We start from the raw sequence: 14,231 nt of genomic DNA, 5'->3' as shown, positions 1-14,231 counted from the left end.
TTCTTGAAAGTTTAAAATACATTAGATTTATGTCTAAGGAAATAAATCCATACTTTTCTAATTGCATCATCAATGAATGTAACATAATAATGAGAGCCACTAAGAGAAGATACCTGAGCCAGTCCCAATACATTGATATGCACAAGCTCTAGTTTCTCCTTTTTATTTTCCTTCCCAATCTTCACAAAACTCACTCTCTTTTATTTTCCATCCATACAAATTTCACAGTAATCCATATCAACACATTTTAGACTTGGTAAAACTTTGTTTGAATGAAGTACTTTCATACCTTTCTCACTCATGTACCCAAGTCTGTTGTGCCATAGCGCTATATCAAAATTTACAGCAACTATTCATTCTCCCTGCTTAACTCTAGCAACTATTCCTGAATATTCATTTTTCTCTGAAACAATTAAAGTAGAAGGAACAGTATGACCTGTAAAAAGATATAAGGTGCCTACTTTCATACCTTTGTCTCCTACAAGGGAACCTTTTGAAACCTTCCAATTTTTATCATTAAAAATAACTACACAACCCTCCTCATCAAGTTGCCCTACCAAAATTAAATTCCTACTCAGCCTTGGAATATGTCTTACCTCATGTAGTAGCCAGTGATTCCCATTCTATAACTTAATCTTAGCTTTCCTTTTCCAACAATCTGATATGATTCATTATCCCCTAAATAAACAAATCCAAAATCCCCTTAGACATAATCAATGAAATAACCTCTATGAGGTGTAGCATGAAATGAAGCACCAGAATTTAAAACCCATGAATTTTCAACACTTTCTAAAGATAGAAGCAAAGCATCCTCTTTGGATTTTTTACTTACCAAATTTTCCTCCTTGTCTCCATCTAGTTTATCTCCTTCATTTTTCTTTGAAGTCTAACAATCTTTCTTTTTTATGCCCTGGTTTTCCATAGCACTAGCAGTCATTCATTCCTCTCAATTCAGACCTCCTTCCCTTTTACTTTCCTCTTGATTTTCCACCATTTCTACAATTACTTCCTCTCTCAGTCATTCTACCTCTACTTTGTACATTCAAATAACTTCTTGATGTAGATCCACCTAAGGATTTCCTACAAGTTTTCTCACTTAAAATAACAACAATCACATCATTATATTTTAGGGTACTAGATCTAGGAATAGAATTACTCACAACCATTACCAAGTCATTCTAGCTTTTAGGTAAAGAACAAAAAATCAAGAGAGCCCTAATTTCTTCATCAAAATTGATACCCATAGAAGATAAATAACTAGTAATAGTATTAAACTCATTTAAATAATCTGCAACAAATCCACCTTCTGCCATTTTCATATTAAATAAACGCTTCATGAGAAATACCTTGTTTGAAGCAAAGGGATTTTCATACAATTTTACTAGGGTTTGCATGAACTCTTCTATTATCTTTTCTTTTGTAATATTAAATGTCATTGATTGTGCCAGGCATAATCAAATGCTTCCAAGTGCCTTTCTATCCAAAAGATCCTAGTCATCATTTGACATAGATCCTTGATTCTTGGTTTTGTCTTCCAATAGCTTCCATTGATCCTTCTAATAAAGATAGTCTTCCATTTGCATTTTCCATAACTAAAAGTTCTATCCATTAAATCTATCAACCATCATCTTACCCTCATCTTCCATCACTCCCCCTCAACCATGAGACTTTCTTGTAGAGGATAAGTGAAAGAACAACCTCGCTTTGATACCACTTGTTAGGATTAAACCACAGATAGAAATAACAATCACATGCAAATATAAACAATATCAAAAAATAATAGATCACATAGAAAAGAACACAAGACACCAAGATTTAACATGGTTCATTCAATCCCTAGGCTACATCCACCAAAAAAGTCCAATATTATTACAATCCAATGATTGCAACCTAATTATAATCTATAATCCCTTACAACTCAGTACCACTGTAAGAACCAATTTTTACATCACATAAATGAAACAATCCCTAACCCTAAGCCCTTGTATACAAGTATTTTTACCATTTTAGGGTTATAATTAATAATTACATGTTGGCCCAAAACATCGATAAAATAGGGCCCAATTTTTTTTTTTTAGGATGATGCCCCAAGCCCCAAAGAATTTATGAAGTATGTATAGTACTTTCTTGATCAGTCACCACAAACTAACAAAAATCCAAGAAAGAAAAGAAGATTGTAGTTATATCCACTCTAGTTGTAACTCCTATGGTATTAGTAGTAGCAACAATAGTAGTAGTGGCATCTGATGATGATGGTCGAAAGAAATTGGTAAGCTCATTGATAAAATGATTTGAGTAGAATAAATCACTAAATTCTTTGGAAGAGGCACTAACTAAACTCTCTTGGATGGAATGTAGAAGATAGTTATCACAACTATAGCCATTCCAAAATTGTAGTCTAAGGCCAAAGAACTGGTGAAGACCTTTGATGAGGAATTCACAACTTTAGATGAGGTAGCATCAACACAAGCTTAGGCCAAGCATTATGCAACATTATTTGACACAGTGTGCAAAAATGTGAGAAATTATTTAAAGGCACTAGATGTAAGTATCAAGGAACTCATAAAACACATTGATGAACATAAGAATTTGTATGGATAATGCACACTATCATACAAGTACTTGACAGACTTTGACAGTTGGATAAAGGGTAAGATGAGTGAACTTGAAACACTCACTGTAAAAGTATAGCTCCTTAAGACCAGTATTGAAGAATGTGGAATAGAAGTGGAGAACATCCATAGTATGATCATCATATTGGAATCAGATAAGGAGAAGGCATCAAAAAGGTTCTCTAGTCTTAGAGAAGCCTTGTCTCCAAAGATCATCATTTTACAAAGGCAACCAGAGGAATCTCTTTCAGCAAAGACCTCTTATGAAAAAATTTCCTATACTAACTTGAGCATAGTTGAAGTGGCTCCTATGCACTATACACACTACTTAGTATCTTTGATATAGTGAAGAAGAAATAGAAGAAGGAAGTGGACAAGCTAAAACTTGTTTATGCAAATTGTTTTTTTTGGAATAACAAGTTGATTTCCAATAGGCCACCTAGTTTTTGGATACAACTTTTGATACCATTGCTATTGATGTCAAATGGGGATTAATATGTAAGGTAAAATTGTATGTATGCATGTTCTAACGGGGACAAGTAATATATGTAAGGTAATTGTGTATTGTATATGTAAGGGTGAGTAAACTTATGTATCAATGTAAGGAGTGATAAGGAATGTAACGATCCATCAAAAAATGAATAAAATTATTATGTTTTGAAGGCAATTTTGTGTAGTTACTTTTATTTGTTTTTGTTATGTATGACATCATTTTGGGACTTAGCCAATTTTCCCAAATGTTTCCATCAATGCAAAAGGGGGATATTGTTGGCAATATGGTCAGATAGATATCTTAAGAGTTCTCATTTATGGGAACACATATTTATCATTTCATTTATGCATTTAGAGTTAGAAAATTGTCTAAGTGTTAGATAGTTTGTAGCAACATAGAGACAAATGAGATGTGTATGGATGATTCATTGAGAGTTAGCATATGTGCAATTTAGGAAAGCTCTATGAAAGTGACATGATGACATGTACCAATGCACAGATGTGTACAGACTATACGACATGAATTATGATTGAAATACTAGTATGGGTATTTGATAGAGCAAAACATAGCACAGCAAAGAATTGAGTTGTACAACTTAAGGAATTATTTTGGTAAAAAAAATTACTAAGTCATGATGAGCCAAATTTGTGGATGTTAATCCATAAGTTGTTTTATATTATGCCAAGTTTGTGAAGACATGAAGGCCAACTAAGCAGAGATTTACTAATTTGTGAAGTAAAAGTAGAGATCTTATCTTTTATAGATAAGTAGTATGATCTACATGATATTTTTTATTTATTTAAAGTCAATGAGATGATATGTGAACTATATTTAATGTATGATCAAAGCAAGTGCAAATTATAGCAGTCAAAAATTATTGTATGTATATGCATTTTTGTGAATAACTTTATTGTATAAATGCATGCTAGGGAACTACGATCTTCTTGCAAAGATTGTATTTGATCTACCAACTCTTAATGCGGTTGAGGCTTCTAACAAGGCCTAGTCCTCTAACAAGAACTGAAGACACTATATGTACTTTAGAGACTCCTAACAAGGTCAATATCCTTAGCAGGATTATTTTGTTTAGTGGATCATCTAGTCGGTATCATCCCCACCAACGTTTTTCCATGGCCAGGGTTTCCCTAGCTAACAAATAATGGTGTTATGAATTCTCTATGCGCATACTTATATTTACTATTTAACATTATTAGTTTACTTTCATATGAAAGTTATAAAGTAATTAAAAATATTAAGTTGTAGGCAAAAAATTTTAGAATATTGATTCACCCACACCCCCCCCCCCCCCAGTGTTATCTATTTCTAACACAAAATACCTTTGGGAAGAGAAAGATACATGCCTTAGTGTGTTATATGAATGAAATCAAGCCATGATTGGTCCATTTGGAAAGGTTTTGAAAACAAGATTCATTAACTGAACTAAGAACATTTAAAACCTTTGGAAAACCTCATTGTTGGGTTAGGGAATGTGAGGAAGGTGTTAGAGTATATGACCCTCAAAATCTTGTGATTTAGCCAAAAGGGTATTCTGAATAGGTATTTATCTATAGGGTCCAATATTTTCAAAGATAGAGGCCAAAAACATGAAATTGAGGTCTAATTGTGGCCTATAAGGGCTACTACAATTTTGAAGCCAAATAAGGAGATTGGTAAGGAAATTTTGAACAAATATTAAATCAACACTTCACTCGAGACAATATAGAGTTGGTTTAGAAGCCTCCACACTCATGCAAGTGAATCCAAGTGGTTTTGGAGAAAATGATGTGCTGAAGAGGTTGTAACATAAAGCTAGGAGAGTATAGAAGCAATCGTTGATAGGGTGATCTTTTAGCAAGTGAAGTAAATTGGTTTGAACAAAACCAAGGAAAGAGCCTATCGGTCAGTAGAGAGTCATTTGCATAATCTAGAAGACTTGAAGAACTAGGAGAGAATACAAGAACAAGGCATTTCCTATCATATCTGGATAGACTTTAGGGACTTAACCAAATATTTTCTCCCAAGGATGATTTCTTATTACTAAATATAACATGATAGTGGATCAAATAATGGGACACTAAATGCTAACTTTACTAGATGAATTATTAGGATATAGTTGTTGGTATCTCTAACCATTATTGTCTAGTAGTGTTAACCACTTATCCATTTACAAGGTAGATTCAGATGGTCATCACTGTGATGGAGCTACTCTATAAAGGTCAATTCATACACATAAGAAAGTATGTACCAAGCTCTATAGGAGCTAAGTAAGTGTATGGTCACTGAGCATTTCAATACAAGTTGAGCTCATCAATGACCAAGAAAGTATCAAGTATACAATTGTTGAGTTACATGCATCAGAAAAATAACATGGGTCAAGCAATAGTAATGTTAAGCATCAAAAAATGGTAAAGACCAAGAAATGAATATTTTACATAAAATTCAGGAATGGAACAAAGTTTGAGGCAAAACGATTATCAGGCTGACTTGGAAGGAAAATTTGAATTTTTTAGAGGTTGTTGTAGAATATTTACACAACACAGGTCATAGATCCCTATATTGTGCGATCAATGATTCAGATGGAGAAGATATTATGGAAGAATATAGAAAAGTCTTTATGAAACTCTTTAAATAGTTATGATCTTAACCTAGATCATAGTGTGAGAGACGCATGTATGAGAAAGATCAAGGGAAAGATCGGAGAAGTGTATGCATGTGATCAAGGAGTAAAGTGAAGGATTGAGGTTAGAAGTTAGTGAAGGGCTATGTTATCATCTAACAAAGAAAGTGACCTAGTAATAGAAATGAAGTGAAAGTGAAAGAAAAGTAATATCAAATCAAAGGAGAGGATCAATTAGCAAGGAGAAGATTCAAAATCAGCTTATAGAGAAAATTGAGAGTCAGGTACTGAATCCATTTTAACTCACTTGAATTGGGGTATTATCTCTTAATAGAGTAGTCACAATAGATCTTTTTAAATCTCCTAATAGATTCCTTACTTTTTTGTAAGTATTAAATCTATAACACAGTGAGACCTAGTAGTCTCTAAAGATTTTATATGGAAGACCCCTCACAAGGTAGATCATGTCTTATGGTCAAACATAGTAACCTTAACTAGTTAACTTTATTATTATAGTAGTGAAGATTTGTGGGTGTCATCCCCACCCCATTCTTACCTTCATCTTGGAGATTTTTTGGGTAAAAAATATTATGTTATGTGTTTCATTTTCATGCATGTGATTGATCAGATTTATATGTTACATCAAATTTACATTACAAGTTTTACACGCACTAGTTTACTGACATATGTTAGTAAATTGGTGAAAATTAAGTGTTTAAGATTTTGGTTCCCCCCATCATTACTATCATATTTATCATGTTTATTCATCCATCAATCAAAAATTAGTATTAGAGCATTGGTTCTCTACGAGAAGTTTAATCACTTGCAAATTAGAACTTGGAGATGTTGGCTTTCAAACTAGACAAGCTTATTGACAATCAAGTGATTGACATCCAACTCATACTATAAAAACTTGAGAATACAAGACAACTTATAAAGGATTACCTAAAATGGAGAAAGGAAATTTCCATTTAGATAAAATATTTTTCATGTGAAGAAGTTGAGACTAGAGGATTCTTTGAACGAATCAATCTAAATGAAAAAGTATCTATAGATCTACTTGATAAGAACAAACTCCTAAATGAAGAAAAGAGGATGGAAAAGAGAATATGAAATCCAATTAGGAAGACTATGTGAAGTGACTAAACAAAAGAAGAAATTTGAAGAAGATAGGATTATGGTTGAAGAAGACAAAAGGGTAATGGCTACCAAACTTGAAGAAAGGATATCGAATGTGCAAAAGCTCGGAAATACAAAACTAGACATGATGAATCAACTAATGCTTGCAATTCAAGAATTGAATTACAAGGATGTGGAAATTGCAAATATCAAATCATAGAAGGACATAATAAGGAATGAACTAAAAGTTGAGAAAGAATCTATGGAGAAATTCAACAAACCTAAAGAGGCAATGAAGTACATTGAAGAACTTATAAAATCATTGATTTGTTCTAATGAATCAAGACAATCATGCACTAAGAAAGGAGAATCATCTAGGAAATGAGAACTAAGGAATGAAAAGTCAAAGGATAAACCAACATGCTATCACTATGGAAAATCTGGTCATACTGCAAATATCTGTCAAAGTAAACATGGTTTGCAAAATTCTAAACCTAAGTTTATTGGTTACTGTTTCTACTACAAGGAAAAAGGACATCAAATACATGAGTGTAGATCAAGGCTGAGGAATGCAACTACTACACCTAAATTTGAATCATGTTGCTATAACTATAGAGCATATGAATGCAAATGATAGAAAAAACCTTATTGGAAAAATCAAAGGAAGAATTATGCACCTAACAATGCATGTTCCAAATGTCATAAGTTTGGACATCAAAGCAAGAATTGTAGGACTCAAGTAGATTTAGAAAATTTGAAAAAATAAAAAGGAAAAGGTAAAGTGAACATTGACAAAATTAGGAATGAAATGAACCAAAAATCAAAAAGGAAAATAGAAGATCAAAATAATGGAGAAAATCAAGTTGAGGTCACCCAATTTGATAGAGAATGTGATCATGTCATCTCAAACTAAACAAGAGAGGTATGTATGGAACTATATAGCTAATTGGTATATCATACAATAGTTATTTACATGAAAATGTGCCAAAAATTCATATGTGAAGATGCATAAGAATAAATTTGCGAAAGGTTCTCAAGTGTTAGTAAAATTTTTCTGTGTTGATCGAGCATTGCAACATAGATCTTTAGAAGAATAATGATAGAGACCAAGTAATAGGGAAGAGACCAAGCTATAATACAAAGACCTAGTTGGAAGGCATCAACATCAACCAAGATAGTTGGATTCAACTCACCTGAGACATCAACCAATACATCAGATTTACATTACAAGTTTTATATGCACAAGTTTACTGATATATGTTAGTAAATTGGTGAAAATTAAGTGTTTAAGATTTTGGTTCCCCCCACCATTAGTATCATATTTATCATGTTTATTAATCCATAAATCAACAATTAGTATTAGAGAATTGGTTCTCTAAGACAAGCTTAATCGCTTGTAGATTAGAACTTAGAGATGTTGGCTTTCAAACTAGACAAGCTTATTGACAATCAAGTGATTGACATTCAACTCATACTATAGAAACTTGAGAATACAAGAAAAGTTCTAAAGGATTACCTAAAATGGAGAAAGGAAATTTCCATTTAGATAAAATATTTTTCATGTAAAGAAGTTGAGATTGGAGGATTCTTTGAACCAATCAATCCAAATGTGAAAGCATCTACAGATCTACTTGATAAGAACAAACTCCTAAATGAAGAAATAGGAGGATGGAAAAGAGAACATGAAATCCAATCATGAAGACTATGTGAAATGACTAAACAAAAGAAGAAATTTGAAGAAGATAGGATTATGGTTGAAGAAGAAAAAAGGGTAATGGCTACCAAACTTGAAGAAAGGATATCGAATGTGCAAAAGCTCAGAAATACAAAACTAGACATGATGAATCAGCTAATGCTTGCAATTCAAGAATTGAATTACAAGGATGTGGAAATTACAAATCATAGAAGGACATAATAAGGAATCAACTAAAAGTTGAGAAAGAATCTATGGAGAAATTCAACAAACCTAAAGAGGCAATGAAGTACATTGAAGAACTTATGAAATCATTGATTTGTTCTACTAAATCAAGACAATCATGTGCTGAGAAAGCAGAATCATCCAGGAATGGAGAACTAAGGAATGCAAAGTCAAAGGATAAACCAAAATGCTATCACTATGGAAAATCTAGTCATATTGCAAATATCTATCAAAGTAAACATGGTATGCAAAATTCTAAACCTAAGTTTATTGGTTACTATTTTTACTGCAAGAAACAAGGACATCAAATACATGAGTGTAGATCAAGGCTGAGGAATGCAACTACTACACCTAAATTTGAATCATGTTGCTATAACTATAGAGCATATGAATGCAAATGATAGACAAAACCTTATTGGAAAAATCAAAGGAATAATTATGCACCTAACAATGCATGTTCGAAATGTCACAAGTTTGGACATCAAAGCAAGAATTGTAGGACTCAAGTACATTCAGAAAAATTGAAAAAAGACAAAGGCAAAGGTAAAGTGAACATTGAGAAAATTAGGAATGAAATGAACCAAAAATCGAAAAGGAAAATAGAAGATGGAAATAATGGAGAAATTTGAGTTGAGGTCACCCAATCTGATAGAGAAGGTGATCATGCCATCTCAAACTAAGCAAGAGAGGTATGTATGGAACTATATAGCTAATTGGTATATCATACAATAGTTCTCTACATGAAAAATGTGCCAAAAATTTATATTTGAAGATGCATAAGAATAAATTTGTGAAAGGTTCTCAAGTGTTAGTAAAATTGTCTATGTTGATCGAGCATTGCAACATAGATCTTTAGAAGAATAATGATAGAGACCAAGTAATAGGGAATCGACCAAGCTATAATACAAAGACCTACTTGAAAGGCATCAACATCAACCAAGACAGTTGGATTCCACTCACCTAAGAACACATTGTCAATGGAGACCCTAAATTAATCAAAAGAAGGTATATAAAAAATTTCAAAGACATTATTACATACCTTGCATTCATATTTTCAAGAGCATAGAGCGATTTGGCAATTTTAGTGATGGCCAAAGATTTCAAGATTAATTTGATTGAGAAGGTAGAATGAGTGAAGATCTAAATTTTGTTGAGTATCTAGAGAAGAAAGAAATTCAAACCCTAACTATGATCATGGTAGCTTCATCAACCATTGGAATGAGTCAAGAGGTTCATATAATCCAACTAGTGAAGAGTGACACTTGTCCTCCACCAGAGTTTCGTGTTATTCAAGAGTTTTATATGAAAGGAGACACAATGGGTGTGTTTGTTGACATATGAGTCAAGTTTTTTATTAGTGACACACACTTATTCAGATTTTGTATAGCTATCAAGATCATTGAATAGTTTATAGTGCTTGCCATGTAATTCTGTAGCTACCAAGCTATATAATTGCTACCGAGTCCTCTGGACTAAGCTTAGTGGTTACTGAGTAGATTCAGTGAGTGTGAAGTCCATAGTTCAAATTGTGTATTTTGGTGTATAAAATTTTTATCAGTGGTTAATGAGTTTGGAGTTCACATGATGTGAAGCCTATGTTTATTGAACATTGTAGTGTCTATTGAGTTCACAGTTTAGGTGATGTGAAGCCAATGTTAACCGAGCTACTTCATGGTAACCAAGTGATTTAGTGTTTACCAAGTTGCACAATATCTACTAAGTCACTAGTGTAGATCGAGTTCAAGACTACTTGAAAGTGATCAATATGGACCAAGCTTCTATGTCTACCAAGAGCATGATGATGCAAAGCAATGATAGTGGATGTTGAGTACCAAAACCTCGCCGAGTCAATCTTCAAAACCTGAATATCTTCATGTGGGCTGACTTTGTAATATTTGTGTTAACTTGTCTCATGGTCAAATTTGTAATTTGTAATTTGTAATTTGGATTTTTATATATATGTGATGTAATGTATCATATCCAATGCACATAAATAAAATAAGTAAGAGTAAGAAAGTGCAAGAATGTGAATGTCTAAGCATATGTATTGTGAATACAAAAGATAAAGAATCATAAAGGACATATCAATACAAGGTAGACCTTCATAGTATTTTCTAAACCTCTTTACCAAGTGCATACTTCATTTTATGTTTATAAATCCTCTCACAAGGTGGACCTAGTAGTCCTATTTGCTCCTAATAGGGCAGATCATTAAAAGTGATCAATGTAAGCCTTAATAGGCTAACTTAATGTTGCAGTACTAAATTTTGTGGGTATCATCCCCACCCCAGTTTTACTTTCTATCTGGAAGGTTTTTGGGTCACCAAATCTTTGTGTTCAAGTGTTATGGATGCTTTCATGTTTTCAATTTGTCATGCATGCAATTAGATCAGATGTGATGAATTAAGTGATAATTGATTTATTGGATTAAGAATTGAAATTTGGTAGAAATTTTATAAGTTACTGATTCACCCCTCCCCTCTTTGTAACTTAGCATAGTCTTGAATATTTCCAATAATTGGTATCAGAGCATTGTGGTTCTCAAGGAGAAAGCTTAATAGCTTGAACAAAGATCAAGGATATGGAGATATTTAGACTTGACAAAGCTATTGACAATGAAAAGTTGGATCTAGAAATGGCCATTGCCCAACTCAAGAAAGCTAAGGAGCAACTTTCCCAATCCCTAAAAAGAAGAAAGGAACTTGAAAATCAAATGAATGATCATCTTTACATTGAAGAATAAATTGAAGACTTTCACCCATTAAGCAGTTTATATGAAGCAAATGATGCAATCAAAGAACTCCTAGAGAAAAATGGTTCCCTGGAAGAAGTAAGAAAGCTAAAAAGAGAACAAGAAATTCAGTTAGTAAGGTTATGTGAAGTCTTGGAATAGAGAAATAAGATAAAATAAGAGATGGATCAAAGGAACAATGAGATCCAGAACCAATCCCTTTAGCAAGAAGACCTTATTGATCAGTTCTCCAATGCAAATGTGGAAATCATGACCCTAAGACTTGAAACTAAAAGAATAAGGAATGATCTAAATTTTGAAAGACAAATCAATGAAAGAATAAAGAATGAGCTAAGATCTTTAAAAAAATTAGTGAAAGATTGAGAAATGACCTAAATACTGAAAAGAAAATCAATGAAAGAATGATAAAATCTCAAGTAGACATGGATCAACTGAATGAGCAAAACCTCTATAGGCAAAAAGGAAAAGCAAGAATTGGATACAAACTAGAAGGTGAATCCTCCATACAAGGTGCTTAAAAGAATCAAAGACCTACTTGAAATAATTGTGATAAGATAGGTCATACATCAAACAAATGTTGAAGTAATGGAAAAGAAAAATTCAATGGAAAATGGTACAATTGCAATCAACATGGTCACACGGCTAATGAATGCAAAGAGAAACCAAAATTTGAAGGAAATTATTATAAATATAAGAGACATGGACACAAGGCATCATAATGCAAAACAAAGACATTGAATCCTATAGAACAAGTTGTGAAAGCAATATTTGGTTGGGATTACACTACCTAGTGTAGATGTCATTACTATGGAGAATTTGGACACATTGGTATGAATTGTGTTAAGAATAATATGAGGAAAAGAGATACCACTAAAAGATGTTTTATTTGTACAGAACTTGGTCATCTTGCCAAGAATTGTATGAATATTGGTAAAATTGAGGATGAGAGGAAAGCAAAAGTTGATAACATTCGAAAGCAAATGAGAGAACAATGGATTCCTAAGTCTACCGAGGATACTAGTCTAAGTAATGATGGTTAGGTCACTCAAGAATTGCTTGACTCTACCATTTCTAATTAAATTCTAAAGGAAGAACTGGAACCAAGCTATCAAGAAGACATTAGAATTAGTTATAGTTGAAAGGTAACAAAGATCCAAATCTATATGCAAGATACAAAGGGATCATTGAGCAAGATTTGTATTAGTTATTACTGAGTTACCTTCTCTACTGAGTAAAGTTGGGTCATAAACTCTACCAAGCAAGGTTAAGAGTAACCAAGGCACTTATAGTTGCCGAGTCACAAAGATGTCACTAAGTGATCAATACAAAATAATGGATGATAGTCTATCAAGCATAATGTCAACTCATCTACCACTGTACTGAGCATTAATGACAAAATTTTAACAAAAGGCATGGAAGTGAATTCATTTCTTATTGTGAATTTTTTAGTGATATTGTGAAGAGCTATTTTCTATGCAATCAAGTGACTTGAGTAAATTTCCTACAAAAGCCTTCGAAGTTCTCTCAAGCTATTGAGTGAAAATGGCATCCAGCAACAGCAAGGTCAAGAAAGGTTCAAGGTGTTGAATAGAAAGTGCCAGATTTCAAGCTCATGTCCACAGTTGTTGAAACCCTAGACCAAAGCGAAGCTTAATCTCAAATCCCTCCCAAGGTACATCTTGTTAATGACATTTGAACTCATTTTAAATGTGCAATTCAAGAAATTGGTAGTTTGGAGATGGATGATGCCCTAGGTCAATTATGTGTTGATGGAACCCTAAAACATGAGTATTAACATTTGGAAGCAAAAGGATTAACTCACATTCCGCATATGCCCTAAGAATTTAAAATTAAACGGAATAGGTATATCCTTAGCTAGGTGTATAGCAAAAAACTATGGTTAGAGTAGCCAATTTTGATAAAAAATAAAATGATTCATCGAATCACAGGCCTTCCCATGCTCATCAAAGCCAAAACAACTAAAACCCTAGGTCAAGTAGAGTTGGAAAAGAAAACCCTAGCTGAGTGAGATGGAAAAGGTATGAAAATAAGTAGTGTCATAAATGCAAAGTTGAAGTTTGGTATTCATGTTATAGCTCATAAGATATATAGTTCAAGCCATCTTAACAACGTGTCATGTGAAGTGGTGGATTTTGCATATAAAGTGGTGAAGGAAAACTTATCTTGTGACCTTGTCTAGTTATTATTGAGGCAATTCAATAAGAATATGGAAAGTATTAGAACTTCCAAGAATAATCCACACAAATTTGGTTCTCTGTTAACCTCTTTATTCTTTTATGTCCAGAAGTTCTCCCCTTCTAAAGGCACTATAGTCTAGAGAAAAGATGTGCCTATATTGTACCAAATTAAATGAATATATAGCAAAAGTGGGTGAGAACTATGGCAGCATCATGCACAACTACTTTAATGCGGTCAAAGATAAAATGAACAATAGGTTCAAAATTCCAAAGAAGTTAGTTGAGGATTACAAGGATGATGATTGCTTCATGGTGGACTGTGATAAGGTATGTATCCAAGCAGTCAAGCCTAGAGTGTTGTGGGTCAACCCTCTTGGCTGTGAGGTGAGTATTGATGAGACCAAGGATATCATTGAAGTCCTTATCAATGAACCTGTTCATCCCAATGCCCCTTACTTTGGTACTTATGATGAAGCTAAGGCTAGAATAGAGCTTATGATAAAGCTCCCATAAGTGGTGAAC

The sequence above is a fragment of the Cupressus sempervirens genome, chromosome 2 (assembly GCF_028749045.1).
Source record: "Cupressus sempervirens isolate cs-2001-9-10 chromosome 2, ASM2874904v1, whole genome shotgun sequence".
In the NCBI taxonomy this organism is placed as follows: Eukaryota; Viridiplantae; Streptophyta; class Pinopsida; order Cupressales; family Cupressaceae; genus Cupressus; species Cupressus sempervirens.
This window is presented reverse-complemented; position numbering follows the sequence as displayed.